Source organism: Hylobates moloch, unplaced genomic scaffold (genome assembly GCF_009828535.3).
Source record: "Hylobates moloch isolate HMO894 unplaced genomic scaffold, HMol_V3 SCAFFOLD_3, whole genome shotgun sequence".
NCBI classification, from domain to species: Eukaryota; Metazoa; Chordata; class Mammalia; order Primates; family Hylobatidae; genus Hylobates; species Hylobates moloch.
Genome location: NW_026652278.1, coordinates 161,386,647 through 161,398,984, shown reverse-complemented (window position 1 = coordinate 161,398,984; position 12,338 = coordinate 161,386,647). Strand labels below are relative to the sequence as shown.

Here is a 12,338-nt window from a genome sequence, read left to right as displayed (position 1 = left end):
TCACAAAAGAATATTTTATAAACCCACATTACGTCCATTAAAAATCATAAGACAAAAGCTAATATAGAGAAATTTTTACAAATTAATAAAAATGGAGACTTAGAAACATTGAGAAAAAGGCCACTTACTTCTTAGATACTATAAAAATGGCTATATCCAATTAGAATATAAAAAAGTTCAGTGAACTTGATAACATTTTAATGTTTAATTTTCATACTTTGGTTACTAATATGTTTGAACACATTATAATAGGAATGATGACGACAAATAATAAAAACAAATTGGTACCATTGTTGGAACAACTACTATACACCAGCCATTAGACTATGCAGTATCTCACTTAATGCTCACTTTAAGGTTGTGTGGTAGATTTTTATTATCCTCATTTTATAGAAAATTGAGGCTTATAGAAATTGATTAACCTGCCTAACAAAACATAGCAAGCAATAATAATAATAATTGCCTACAATAATTTTACAATTAAATTGCAGGTTTACTAGGCACTTATTCCTCAAGCAATACTATAAGGCAGATGTTATTATTATCATTATAATTTATTATCTTGATTTTAATATGAGAAATTTCAGCTGAGAGAAGTATTTGGCCCATAGTTTTTGTAACATGATTGGTAAGCAGCAGTAATAACATTTAAAACCAGAAATGTCTTAGTCCAAAACCCATGAAATTTTGACTCTGCCACATTCCATAGCTCACATTGACTGTGGATGATCTTAACATTGAAATCCCTCAGACATCCACAGCTCCCTTGCCTAAGTTGTATTTTTCATCTTATATTTGAATAATTTAGTGAAAGGTATGGTTATTCAACCAGATGCTCAAGTCCAAAACCTCTCCTTCCACTCTCTCATCCCCTCTCCAATCTCCTGCTATGACTCCAATCTGTCAACTTTAATTTTGAATCTATCTCTTACATATGAATCCCATTCTTCCCATTGTGACCACTTCTGCCTTAGTTTAAGTCACTGTAATGTCTCACCTTATAGTTTCTTACTCAGGTGACCTTAACAAGCTTCTGTAACTCTTGCCACAGAAGTTTACCTCCAATTCATTCTTCACACTGCTGGTCAGATGATTCTCTGTTTTTGCCTCTAAATTTTATGGCTTATTTTTCTAATTATAAAAGTTATGTGTATATATATATATATGTTTTGAAAAGATAATAATTATCTTTAATCTCTACAATTTCACCTAGTAATAATAGCCACTAAAATAACATAATGTATAACATAATAACATAATAAGAGCTCTATTTTTATGAATTTCCAGTTTCTTCATTTCTCTATACCCCACAGCAGCAAGAACGAAACTTGAACCTGCTTTTCAATGCTTGTATAAATCCTCTTACCATATCCTCTTTATCTTCTTTTTTTAATTAACAGAGAAACTTTACAGTCTACTATCTTTACATTATAGAATTTCTTGCTGTTCTTTTATCCCAGCTTTCCCTATTGTTTCAGAGAAAAAAAGGGTGTTCTTTTTTCTCATTTAAGGCTAATTCTTGTTAAATTTAATTTCTTCTCATATCCTTTCAAGCCTAGTTACTTCAATGATCACCTCCAAGTATGCGTTTAATCTTTGGTATATAAACATGATTGATTATTATACTAAAATCAAATAACATGAAACAATATTGAATGGCAAGGGAAAATGTTCCCTAACAAATGTTGCATGAAACAGAAAATACAAAATTGGTGGATATTATGATCTGAAATACACACACACACACACACACACACACACACACACACACACACACAAATGCGTGCTCTTAAAATCTATCCTTTTGTATCTTGTTTGAAATGGCACTATGAGATTGACTTCTTGGTATCAACAGTGATGATGGGATCCTAGAATGGCAGAGGCCAACTGAGAAATAAGTCTTTCACCACGAGAGAGATAAGGCAGAGGCCGTCACCACCATAGGCACAAAGGATAAAGTGGAAATCAAAGTGTTGACACCCAGAAATTTGAGGAAGTGACAAATTGTCCTTAGTAATGAAATAAATGGGCAGCCTACTAACTTATTACTTTATTTATAGAAAATCTTTTAGATCTGGTGACCAGAACTCTGATTTGAGTCATCACAATAGAGAGTTGCAGTCTCTAACTTGTTTTCTAGACCTACATCAGTACACAGACATGTATCTCCTTGATTAAAGGGGGTTCCAGTTTCCCTTGAAAAATAACTGCAACATTGCCACAAGTATGTATTGCTAGTACTTTCTCCAAGTTTTTTTCCAAAATGGATTTGTAGCCATGCGTTATGATAACTAAGCACTTAGGAAAGGGAATTTATTAGTGATATCCAGTCACTGGCTCTAAAGTGATCCTAATTTCTGGGGACCCAGAATGCCATTATAGCCATCAATCAAAATGGATGCTTACAGAAGTCAGATGGTAAATGGAATGTTAACCTTTGTCTAACAGTCAGTTCAGTGGGGCTGCAGATTCAAGCTTCTGAATGCATAATTGAGATAGGCACTTGGCAACTGATAGAATCTCTACATTGACTTTCAGATCTGTGAATTCAGGATCACGATCACAGGAAGGGCTAAGTAGAACTCTTGGAGTTTCCCCTCTAGATGAGTGTAATAATTCAAAAGCAATATGATATCCCTCTGGAACTGCTAAGATGAATGCCACTTAAAAGATTTGAAGTATGAAAGGTGATGGATTTTATCACATTCTCATTTAACTTATCTGTTTTGCCTGTGGCAGAAGATAGATGGATCTTGGAGGATGACCATAGATTATCATAAATTTAATCATGTCAACACAATCTTTGATATCTGATATGCAGTTATTTATCTGGCAAATACTTTTTAAATATAAGTTTGCAAGGACATTGAGAAGCCATTTCTTTTCTCATAAGGATGATAGCACATCTTCACAGTTATGTTCTCTGTTAGATCTTCATCATCTGGATATCACATTGAGCATCACACTGGTCCACTACATTGATGCCATCATGATAATTTTTTTGATGAGCCAGGACCTTGAAATTGCTTTATGTATCTTAGTAAAGCATATGAGGGTGGAAGATAAAGTCCACAGAATTCAAAGGGCATCTTCTTGGTAAAGTTTCTAGAGGGTGTCCAATGATCTGCAGTATGTCACAATATCATCTTCACAGTGAAAAACAATTAAAAGCATCTTAAACATCTACCACCAAAAACAAGGCATAATACTTGGTGAACCTCTTTGGATTTTTGAGGAAACATATACTATATTAGGATATGATATTCTAACCCATTTTCTGAGTAACCAATGCAGTTGCCAGTTTTTAGTGGAGCCTGAGGGGGTAAAAATAAAAGGCTCTGCAACAACTCTAGGCTGCGGTGTAAGCTACTCTTTTACCTGGGTCTTCTGATCAAGTAGATCTCATGATATTTAAAGGTCTGACACATGTAAGAATGCTGTATGGAACTCCTGGCAAGCCTCCACAGAATTACAGCACATCTCATGGAGGAAAGCAATAGGCTCTTTTCATATAACTATTTTCCTTTCGAGAAGTACTTCTTTGCTTGCTATTGAGTCTTCTTAAAGACTGAGTGTTGAACAATGCGACATCAAATCACCATGTAACCTGAGCTGAGCATGATTAATTGGGATTATTTGACCTATCACATCACAAGTTTGGCATGCATAACAGCTATCGATCATTAAGTAAAAGCAGTAAACTATGTAAGGAGGTGACCCCCAGCTCATACTGGTTCTTACCTAGACTCAGGTCTGCTGATAGTTCTGCATAATACATTAGCACCAACTAGAAGTGGACTGCTATAGTATTAAGGCTTCCAAAAAAATGATGTCCTAGAAAAATGGTGGTGAAGGGAAATCCTGTCAGTTAGCAGATTTTGAGCAGTATATTTTGTTGTTCGCTTTATCTGGACTGAAAGATGGCTAAAGGTTTGGACACATGCTATTTCACGGGTAGCCTCTCACATAGCCAGAATACATGGGTTCTGAAAATAAGGTGTTTTAGTGGTAGCGGCCCTTCTCATTACCTGCTTGCCAAATTTTCCTTAGCTATCCCTGTAACTTTATGCTCTGTTAGTTTTAAGATCTTGGTTCCCAAAGGAGAGATATCTTTACTTGAAGACACAATAATTCTGTTCAGTAAGAAACAGATTACACATAGCCACTTTGGTCTCCCTTGCCACAGATCTAGTAGGCAAAGAAGAGGGGTACTCTACAGGCTGGGGTGATTGGTTTGGACTATTCAGGAAAATTATATTGCTGTGACACATTGCAGGTAGGGAGTACTATGTTTTGGATACAGGAGATCGTCTGTGGTGTGTCATAGTACTTCATGTTTAATAGTAAAGTTTAATGAAAATGTAAAGCTACCAAGAGAAACCAAAAACAAACAGGTTCACCAAGTATTCTTACCCTTTAAGAATAAAGTTTTGAACTATCCCATTATCTAAAGGATCCTAACCAGCTGAACACTGGGCAAAAGAAACATGTGATGTGTGGTAGAAGAAATAAATTACATGTATCAAATGGTTTTGTGACAAACTAGAGAACTGAGAAATGTTTTAGTCATATTTTCTTTTTTGTTGTATGTATGCAGTGTAGTATATGTTTTTTCTTATTTCTATTAATAATTAATTAATATTTTTATTGCTTCTTTTCTTTATTTTTTATATAGGATTGTCAGCTAAACTTCATTCTTTAGGTTACAGAGTGTTCAGATGGGATTTGTGTGATTTAGAGGAATAGTCATTGCTCACAGGTGGATACAGTGACTTCTCAAAGATGACTATGATGTTGGAACTTGATGTCTTCTATTCTTAGGCGGAGAGTGAAACTGTCTTCACTTGTTATCTACAAGTTTACATATATGTAGCAGGGTGTACATGGATGCCGAGAAGCCTAAAGTGTGGACTAGAATAGTTATTAATATTACCTCTTATATCTACATATATTCTTCTATATAATAAATATATGTAGCAGAGTGTATATGGATGCCGAGAAGCTTAAAGCATGGACTAGGATAGTTATTAAGCTATTATCTCTCAGATCTAAATATATTCTTCTATGTAATGCTAGACTTTAACTCTGTAAAGTACATTATATGTGTGTATATATATGTATATGTACATATATGAAAGGTATGTGTATGTATTATTTATTTCCAGTTGGCTTTGAGATAGGTTTTGCCAATAAGGATATGAGAGCAAGGCTGGAAGGCACAAAGGAAAAGGAAATCCTTTCTTCTCCTTTGCTTGGTGTTTCTGTTGGGATTATCCCGGCAATGACAATGCCCCAACAGCAATTGGTTCCAGCTGCCAGCTTCTTAAGCAGCTTCATAATATCCCTTCAGAGATACCCAAAGCACCAGGTGGCATCACCCCCAAGGTATGAGAACCTTTCAAACTCTTAGGTTCAAATGACTCTAAATTATTTGCATTTTTTTTAGCCCAAGGAGGAGCAAAACCCACTGGCTTCTTGCAGCCATTATCTGGGTTATTTCAATGTTTTAAGATCAATGATTCAATATTCACTAGTTCAGTGTTCATGGTGATTTATACAATATAACTATCACAAATAATGCAAATCAACTGTAATTTTTGCACTTACATTTCATTAAAGGGGTAGGCTCCTGAAAGCCTCTGGTCACACTTTAATTGGCCATTCAACACATAATCTTATTTCATGTGTGTTTCTGTTTAAAGATACTTCATTTAAAATATACACTTGATTCATTAACATTGCATTTACTGCCAATAGCACTGTAACTCACACCTGAATGACGCTAACACATGAATTTTCTTCATTAGCCACATCACAGTCTTACACCTACACACACTAGGTAACACTTCAGCACTATTCTTGTGGGTAATTTTAAACAGTGAAATAACCACCAGAAAGCATGCAAACGCAAAAAAGAAAAAAAATCCCACACACCATGTAGTATTAAGTAGACCACAACAAAGACTCTTGTTTACAATACGAGAGCTGAAACAAGTAGAGCTGATACAATATGAGAGAGCTGCTTTGTCTGACCACAGCTGGGAAAGCATGCGTCTTAGTGACTCAAATTTTTCCCCTCAATGTGTATGTCTGCAAATGGCCACAAAGCTCAGCAAGTTTTTTGATTTGGGGGTTACCAATAAATTTTAGCAATTAGGTAAATTCACTAATCCAGAGTCAGCGAATAATGAGGACAGACTGTGTGAACAACACGATGACTTTTCACAACGTGAAGGCAGCCATGTTGCAAACCCAAGCCAAGAAATAAAACATTTCCAGCATCCTCTTAGGCTCTCTTCCAAGGGTAACCACTACCCTGACTTCTATGCCACAGATTAATGTGTAATTAAGTTCTTATATTATATTTCTTCTGTTGAAATTCCTGGTGTGGTGTCTGTTTTTCTGAATGGTTGCTGGTCAATGTGGAAGTGAAGGTATAAATCACGTGGGGAGAAGAGTATGCCAATAAAATAGAACAAGTACAAAGGCCTTGAGAGAATGATGGAGGAATATCCAGGGAGCAGAAAACATGGTATGAGATGAGGTCAGAGAATAAATGGGAGCTGGAACCAGGAGGGTTTTGAAGTCCCTACAAAGGCTTTGGCTTTTATTATCAGTAAGATACGGTGCCTCTGAAAATTAAAACATGTAGCCATCCTTGTAAGTTTTTTTTTTTAATGTATCATTTCTTAAACAGCTCCGTTCTTTTTCATAGGCTTTTACTTATTTCTAACTTTCCCTTTTGTCTCCAACTTTTCCCCCACTGAGAGGCTTATTATAACAAGCATTTCTTTTTTTCAGCTACAGCTATATTCTATGGCTTATGACTCTATGTTGTTTCTCAGCCAAATCTAAAGAAAATTCTTAGTATATAATAAAATGCTGAGAATTGAGAGATTTTTATTTTGAAGAGAGGCTTGCTGAGATGGCAGATCTAAAATGGATTGTTCTTACATCCTGGGTACTATCAATACAATTTTCAAGAGTTTTTATGTTTTCCTCCAAACTTGGTGTAAATATACTAGTTTTGGAAAAATTCTTCTGGAATTATTCTGGTTTAATGATTGAGATAAACTCTTGCCAAGTTTTCTAACTTTAAGGCTTTTATTTAATAGGCTAAAAAATAAAACCCACCCACTAAACTACCAATCAACCAAACAAAACACGTGGTAACAATTACTACTTGGTATCAGCTTTTTTCCCTATCTTCCTACACCCTGATGAGACCCTGCAAACAAATGAGCATGAACTTCCTGTCCTTATGACAAGAAGTAGGACCTGAGGTTTCACAGTGAGTTCTAACATACCTTACAAAGTTATATAAGAATTTTCCACAAAATAAAAATGGCAAAGAAAAATAGTCATCCACAATCTCACTGGTATATATAATATGGGCTACATGTTATTCTAGTACATGTGTAAACAAAAAATAAGATTCTAAGGCCCTTCAACCATCTAAATGGACTTCCTCCTCGGCCAGGGCATTCTAAAATTTAACCTGAAATACTGGTTCAAGTCATGATGGAATTGGGGATGGGATATGCCTCACTATACCATTCAGCATTAACATTAACACAGACTTTAAGTTTGATAAGAAACATTTACAATCTATTCTCCTGAAGCCTGCTACCTGGTGGCTTCATCAGCATGGTAAAACTTTGGTCTCTACAACCTCTTATCATAACCCAGACATTTACTTCTACTGATAACTCTTTCAACAAATTTCCAATCAGAAAATTTTTAAATCTGCCTGTAGCCTGGAAGCACCACTCCCCCGACCCACCTGCTTTGAGTTGTCTCGCCTTTATGGACCAAACCAATGTATATCTTAAATGTATCTGACAGATGGCTCATTGTCTCATGCCTAAAACGTATAAAACCAAGCTGTGCCCCAACCACCTTAAGCACGTGTTCTCAGGATCTCCTAAGGGCTGTGTCATGGGCCATGGTCACTCATACTTGACTGAGAATAAATCTCTTCAAATATTTTACAGAGTTTGACTTTTTTCATTGACACGTTTTAAAATATATTTTGTATATAATCATGTATTCTGCATTAAAAATCATTTATCATGACATCCCTATCTCACATACCTTTTGAATAGAGTATGGGGAAGTAGATTATTAAAAAAAATATTTTTATCCAAAATGGTGGTATAGAGACAAGCTGGCTTCATTCCCCATTACAACAAACAACAACAGCAACAACAAAAAGTCCATGTGGAAATTATGCGAGCTACAATTCAAGAAGAGATTTGGAAGCAGACATAGCCAAACCATATCATTACACCCTGGGACCCTCCCAAATCTCATGTCCTCACATTTCAAAACCAATCATGCCTTCCCAACAGTCCTCCAAAGTCTTAACTCATTTTAGTGTTAATTCAAAAGTCCATGGTCCAAGTTCTTATCGGAGACAAGGCAAGTCCCTTCCACCTATGAACCCGTAAAATCAAAAGCAAGTTAGTTACTTCCTAGATACAATGGGGGTACGGGCAATGGGTAAACACACCTGTTCCAAATGGGAGAAATTGGCCAAAACAAAGGGGTTACAGGCCCCATACAAATCTGAAATCCAATAGGGTAGTCATTAAACCTCAAAACTCTAAAATAATCTCCTTTGACTCACATCCAGGTCATGCTGCTGCAAGAGGTGGGTTTTTACAGTCTTGAGCAGCTCTGCCCCTGTGGCTTTGCAGGGTACAGAGCACCTCCTGGTTGCTTTCATGGGCTGGTGTTGAGTGTCTGCAGCTTTTCCAGGTGCATGGTGCAAGCTGTCAATGATCTACTATTCTGAGGTCTGGAGGATGGTGGCCCTCTTCTCATAGCTCCACTAGGCAGTGCCGCAGTGGGGACTCTGTGTGGGTGCTCCTACCCCACATTTCCCTTCTGCATTGCCATAGTAGAGGCTCTCCATAAGGGCTACACCCCTGCAGCACACCCCTGCCTTTGAAATCTAGGCAGAGGTTCCCAAACCTTAATACTTGACTTCTGTGTACCTGGAGGACCAACATCATGTGGAAGCTACCAAGGCTTGGGGATTGCACCCTCTGAAGCTATGGCCTGACCTGTACCTTGGCCCATTTTAGCCATGGCTGGAGCAGCTGGGAGGCAGGGCACCAAGTCCTGAAGCTGCACACGGTAGAGGGACCCTGGACCTGGCCCAAGAAACCATTTTTCCCTCCTAGGCCTCTGGGCCTGTGATGGGAGGGCCTGCAGTGAAGGTCTCTGACATGCCCTGGAGATATTTTCCCCATTGTCTTGGTGATTAGCATTTTGAACCTTGTTACTTATGCAAATTTCTGCAGCTGGCTTGAATTGCTCCCCAGAAAATGGGTTTTTCTTTTCTACTGCATCATCAGCCTGCAAAATTTTCAAACTTTTATCCTCTGCCTCCTCTTGAACACACTGCTGCTTAGAAATTTCTTCCACCAGATACCCTAATCTCTCTGAAGTCCAAAGTTCCACAGATCTCTAAGGCAGAGGCAAAATGTCACCAGTATCTTTGCATAGCAAGAGTGACCTTTACTCCAGTTCCCAACAAGTTCCTCATCTTCATCTGATGAGTCTGGACTTTATTGTCCATATCACTATCAACATTTTGGTTAAAGCTATTCAACAAGTCTCTAGGAAGTTCCAAACTTCCCACATCTTCCTGTCTTCTTCTGAGCCCTCCAAACTGTTCCAACCTCTGCCTGTTACCCAGTTCCTAAGTTGCTTCCACATTTTCAGGTATCCTTATAGGAGTACCCCACTCCTGGTACCAATTTACTGTACTAGTCCATTTTCATACTGTGAATAAAGACATACCTGGGACTGGGTAATTTATAAAGAAAAAGAAGTTTTTGAAATCACAGTTCCACATGGCTGGGGAGGCCTCACAATCATGGCCGAAGGTGAAGGAGGATCAAAGGCACATCTTACATGGCAGCAGGCAAGAGAGCATGTGCAGGGGAACTGCCCTTTATAAAACCATCAGACCTTATGAGACTTATTCACCATCATGCGAACAGCATGGGAACAACCCACCCTCATGATTCAATTACCTCCCACTAGGTCATTCTCATGATACACAGGGATTATGGGAGCTACAATTCAAGATGAGATTTGGGCAGGGACACAGCCAAACCATATCAAATATTCCAAGGCATTTGATAATCAAATTCTCAAAAGTCAAGGGCAAAGAGAAGATCCTAAAAGCAGCAAGAAATAATCAAGTAATATATAAGGGAGCTACAATTAGTTTGGAAACAAACTTCTCAAGAGAAACCATACTGGCTCAAGGGGAATAGAACAATATTTTCAAAGTGTTCAAAGAAAAAACTGCCACCCAGAAATGTATTCAGCAGAATTCTCATTCAAATTTGAGGAGAGAGAAAAGTCTTTCACAAACAAAGGCTGAGAGAATTCACCACCAACAGACCCGTTTTGCAAGAAATGCTAAAGGGAGTTCTTCAAACTGAAAAACAAAAGCTCTAAGGTGCAAAATTAAGTACATGAACAAACTCAGAGTATTCAAACTCAGAGTATGCATTTGTGGTGTGCAATCCACCCATAACTCTCATATAAAATCCCAAAGAAAAATTTATCAAAAGCAAAAATAGCATGGCAACCTGTTAAGAGATAGGTAATTAAAATATGTAAATTGAGACAACTAAAAGTCAAAATGTAAGGCAGATGGAGACAAAGTGTAGAATTGTGTTTGTGGGTTTTCTTTTGCCTTTGTTTGTGTCTATTCTTTTATTTGTGTTCTAAGATAAGTCACCATCCCTTTAAAGTAACTTGTTATATCGATAAAATATACTTTGGAAGTCTCATGATAACCACAGCACAAAAAGTTACAATTGATTCACTACAAATAAAAAGCAATAAATTAAAACATACTATCAGAGATAATCATTTAAGCCAAAAGGAAGACAGTAATAAAGGAAGAAAAGAAGAGAGGAATCTCAAAACCACCAAAAAATAAGCAACGAAATGGCAGTGGTAAGTTCTTACCAATAATAACACTAAATGTTAATGGTTTCAACTCTCCAACTAAAAGGCATAGAGTGGCTGAATGGATAAAGAAATGACTCAACTATATTCTGCCCTCAAAAACCCCTCTTTACCTGTAAAGACACACATAAACTGCAATGGATGGAAAAGGTATTCTGTGCAACTGGAAAGCAAAAAAGACCAGGAATAACTATAATGACATTATATGAAATAGACTACACATCACAGACTGTGAAAAAAGACAAGGAAGATCACTATAAAATGATAAAGGAGCCAATTCAATAAGAGGTTATAAGTATAAATATTTATGTACCCAATACAGAGCTCCTAAATACTTGAAGCAATCATTAATAGACCTAAAGGAAGAGATAGAATACAATACAATAATAGTCAGGGATGTTAACATCCCATTCTCAGTAACAGACAGATCACCCAGACATAAAATCAACAAGAAAACAATGGAGAGAAACTACACACTATATCTAATAGGACTAATTGATATTTACAGAACATTTCACCAGGTTCTGTGGAACATGCATTCTTTTCATTGAATATAGAACATTTTCCAGGACAGACCATATCTTGAGCCACGAAACAAGTCTGTGCAAATTCTAAAAACTAGAAATAATATCAAGTATTTTCTCTGAATGAAATGAAATAAAACTAGAAATAAAAAAAAAATGAACCCTGGAAAATTCACAAACAAATGGAAATTTAAAAAACCATGTTTTTGAATGACCAATGAGTCAATAAACATATTAAGAAGGAAATTTTAAAAAATTTTGATGCAAATAAAAATACAAAATGCCAAACTCTATGGGATACAGCAAAAAGCAGCACTAAGAGGAAGGTTTATAGCAATAAATGCTTATATCAAAAAAGTAGAAAGACTTCAAATTAACAAACTAACAAGGCATCTCAAGAAATTAGAAAAGCAAAAACAAATAAAATCCTAAATTACTAGAAGGAAAAAATAATAAAAGATCAGAGCAGAAATAAATGAAATTAAGACTAAAAAAATGTAAAGGATCAACAAAGCAAAGGTTGTTTTTTTAAAAAGATAAAGAAAATGAACAAACCTTTAGCTAGACTAAGAATAAAAGAGAGAAGACTCAAATAAAATCAGCAAACAAAAGGAGACACAGAAACTAAGAACCTCAGAAATACAAAGAATCATTAAAGATTATCACGAACAACTATATGCCGACACATTGAAAAAACTAGAAGAAATGGATAAAATCCTGGACACATACAATCTACCAAGATTGAATCACCAGGAAGTAGGAAACCTTAACAAAACAAACCAAAACTGAGTAATTAGATCAAAGCTGTAATAAAGA

At 36.5% G+C, this 12,338-nt stretch overlaps 1 protein-coding gene across 1 annotated transcript in view; it reads right to left on the bottom strand.

The window, feature by feature from the left end:
* Window positions 1-12,338, bottom strand: part of GALNTL6 (polypeptide N-acetylgalactosaminyltransferase like 6) — a 1,281,746-nt gene that overhangs the window by 318,356 nt on the left and 951,052 nt on the right. The gene's annotated exons all lie outside the window — the stretch shown is intronic.